A 3,586-nucleotide genomic window follows, 5' to 3' on the forward strand; every position below is an offset into this window, starting at 1 on the left:
CTTTCCCAACCCATTCCCATTTCCCACTTTCACCATCCAACACACAGCTTAGCCAGCCCACAGCTCTAGAGAGGGATTTGGACGATGCTGATAGACACAAGGTCACGGGGATTTGCTGTGCTGACGATTGCTCTTTCTTACAGATCAACACAGATCCCCAGTCCCAAGGGCGCCAGGCAGAGTCTGGCTAATATGTAGATACGAGGCTCTTCCATTTCCTACCGGGAAAGAAAGAGATCTATGCGTTTCTCTCTCTCCACCTCCGGAAAAAGAGAGGAAGGGGAGAGCGCTAATGAACAGGAGCATGCTCAGCTCAGCCACCGGCATGGAGGCTGCCCGCTCCTCAGCACCTCGAAGCAGCAGCACCTTCAAGTCTCCTCCTGCAGCAGCAGCACATCAGTGTCTCTTGTCCCACCAGCAGGACAGTGGCGTCTCCCATTGCACCATGCCGACCTCCACGCCTCGAGTGCCAGCAGCAGTCCTCAATGCGAGCTGGACGCTCAGGGTACTTGTGGCCACCCACCTTTCTGAGCTCCAAGGCTGACAGGGACTCTCTGCTGAGCTCCCACGGCTCTCAGGCGTCCCGCTGGCAGAGCTAATGGCGCTAAGCTGACTGCCAGGAGAAAAGGCTCCCGTGAAATGGCTGCTCCACAACGCCAGGAGCAAGGTCTGCTGGGCTGGGGGTTCGCAGAGGAGCTCGGCCTTGGGCCTGGCAACTGCGCCTGGAAGCCAGGGACGGCCTTGGTGTGCAGCTGGACACCTGGGCCTGAGAAAGCAAGGTCTCTTTCAAGACGCTTGGCACCATCGTCACCCAGTGGCTGTCTCAGGGCGACGAGAGAAATGCACAGCATCTCTTGCTGCCCTGCAGTGCTGCTGTCCTACGCCCTTGGGTGTCTCCGGGATAGAAAAAGGGACGGATTTTGCCCCAAAACCCAGCTCCTTTCTATCAAAAGCATCACGTCCTCCTCTCTTTCTTGGATTTGGCTATGACTTTAGGAATCCCTGCAATCCCTGCAGCTGTGTCCCCTGCCAGCTTCTTGTGTGCCCCAAGCATCCTCGCTTGCAGGGCAGTAGAAGATGCAGAAAAGGCCTTGCCTTAGTGGAAGCACTGCCCTGCAGGAGCTCCAACATCCCTCTTAGCAGCACGCTGTAGCCCCCAAATGCCCCCGAAACGGCACATTTCAGCTCCTGGGAAGGAAATGAGCTCGCTCAAGGGGAGCTACCTGCTCAAGGCCCAGGTGTCTGTGAGGCGGTGTTGGCAAGGAGTCCTGTTGTGTGAGTCCGTTCTTTGTGGGTGCTCCATCCCCACAAGGCTTGCTTTGGAAGGCCCAGGAGAGTCTTGTGGGCACTGGCCTGGGGTCCCAGGCTGAGCCAGCTGCTGGCTGGCAATCAGGGAGGCTCGCTCAGTGTCTTGGCTTGGGTTTGCGTGGCCAGGCTGTGGGAGCGGGGGGCTGCAGGGGTGTCCTCTGTGAGAAGAATGCAGCAGCTGCCCCATGGGAGCTCAGGGCCGCTTCCAGGAGGCTCCTTCCAGGAGGGACCCACCCGCTGCTGCCCAGAACGCAGAGCAAAAGGATGATGTTTGCGCCTGGGGGAGAGCCCATCTAAGAAAGGGAACAAAAGCTGCTGCCCAGCAGTGTCTGGCTCAGGGAGGAGTGGGAAAGCTCTGTGCAGCCCCCAAGGGCCGTGCAGCAGGAAGCAGGAGGTGCTCCAGGCTCACAGCAGCAGTTCCCCTGCGGCCTGTGCAGGGAGAGGCCCCTGGTGGAGCAGGCTGTCCCCCTGCAGCCCATGGGTCCCCCGTGGAGCAGATCCCCACGCTGCAGCCCCCCCGTGGAGGAGCCCCCGTTGGAACAGGTGGATCTGCCCTAGAGGAGGCTGCGACCTGTGGAGGAGGCCCCAGAGGAGCAGGGTGTTCAAGGAAAGGTTGGAGCTGGTGCTTAGGAACATGGTTTATTGGGTGACATTGGTAGTACAGTGATGACTAGACCGGACAAATGTGAAGGTCTCCTCCAACAATAATGATTCTATGATACCTCCACCACGTCCTCCTCCTCCACTTCCTCCTCATCATCCACGGCCTTTTTCTTGTCCACTGCCTCCTCCTTGTCTACCGCGTCCTCCTCGCCCCCCGCCTGCTAATCCTATTTCTCATTTTCCTCCTCCTTCTCCTCCTTCCCTGCCTCTTGCACCTCCAACACCTCCTCCACCTCCACTGCCTCTTCCTCCTTCTCCTTCTCCAGCCCCACTGACTATTCCTCCTCCACAGCCTCCTCCACCTCGGCAGAAGCTTCCTGGCCAACTTCCTCTGCATGCTCCTTGCTAAGGCATGCTGGTAGCAATGATCGTGAGCCCAGAAATGGCAGGAGGAGTTGCCAGGAACCAGGTGCGCCAAGGCGGCTTCTCTGGGAGGCTATGGCTGTGAGCGCTGCCCACCGCTCCTAATTCTAGTTCCATTTGTCACCCCACAGGACCATGGCACTGTGACCCTGTAAGGTAGCAGCTGGTGGCTCCTATCATCTTGATGACGCTCTGTGATGCGTTGCTTGTTGCCTGGGTAGCGATTGTTAGCTATTATGCAAATGGCTTGTCATCAATCGGGGATGTGGCTGCTCCTCCCTATAAATGGGCCAAGGGGGGCAGTGGGAGCCAGAGTGTTGGAGAGGGGAGATGGGAGAAGGTGGAAACAGAAAAGGAGGAGGATGAGGAAGAGGCATAGGTGGAAAAGGGGGAGTAAGAGAGGAAGGGGGCAGTGGAGGAGGTGGCGGAGGAGGAGGTGGCGGAGAAGATTGAGGAGGTGGCGGCATGAGTAGGAGTGGTGACAAAAGAGGAGGTGAGCAAGGGATAGGCAGAGGGACACGATGGAGGTGGAAGAGGAGAAGAAGGTGGTGGAGAAATAGTAGAATACTAGAGGAGGAGGTGGTGGCAAAAAAGAAAAAAAAAAAAAGGTGGAGGAGGAGAAGAAGGTGGTGGAGGAGGAGGCCGCCAAAAAAAACAAAAAAACAAAAGAGAAGGAGTAGAAGGTGGAGGAGGAGAAGGAGGTGGAGGAGGAGGAGGCGGAGGACTCCAAAACAAAAGACCCTCTCTGGTGGTGAGCGTTGACCGCTGCTCCTAATTCTAGTTCCATTTGTCACCCCACAGGACCATGGCACAGTAGCCCTGTAAGGTAGCAGCTGGCTGCTCCTAGCAACTTGATGATGCTCTGTGATGCGTTGCTTGTGGCCTGGTTGCCTGGGTAGCGATTGTTAGCTATTATGCAAAAGGCTTGTCATCAATCGGGGATGTGGCTGCTCCTCCCTATAAATGGGCCAAAGGGGGGCAGTGGGAGCCAGAGTGTTGGACAGGGGAGGGAGGAGGAGGAGGAGGTGGTGGTGGTGGTGGTGGTGGTGGTGGTGGTGGTGGTGGTGGTGGTGGAAGTGGAAGCGGAAGCCAAAATAAAAAGGAATAAAAACAAAAAAAGAGGAGGAGGAGAAGGTGGCAGAGGAGGAGGCGGTGGAGGAGGAGGCCAAGGAGGAGGTTTGCTCAGCTACAGCAAGCCATGGGATTTTTGCTGTTTAAACTTTTAACTCCTTGCCTAACCACAGGGGTTGTC

At 57.0% G+C, this 3,586-nt stretch overlaps 1 long non-coding RNA gene across 1 annotated transcript in view; it reads left to right on the forward strand.

The window, feature by feature from the left end:
- The first annotated feature begins 564 nt into the window (after positions 1 to 564).
- The window catches only part of LOC140003509 (uncharacterized), a 5,194-nt gene continuing 2,172 nt past the window's right edge, over positions 565 to 3,586 (forward strand). The window contains exon 1 of the long non-coding RNA XR_011812304.1: positions 565 to 3,586. This exon is cut by the window's right edge and continues 311 nt beyond it. This is a non-coding gene — a long non-coding RNA (uncharacterized lncRNA).

Source organism: Anas platyrhynchos, chromosome 12 (assembly GCF_047663525.1).
Source record: "Anas platyrhynchos isolate ZD024472 breed Pekin duck chromosome 12, IASCAAS_PekinDuck_T2T, whole genome shotgun sequence".
Classification (NCBI taxonomy): domain Eukaryota; kingdom Metazoa; phylum Chordata; class Aves; order Anseriformes; family Anatidae; genus Anas; species Anas platyrhynchos.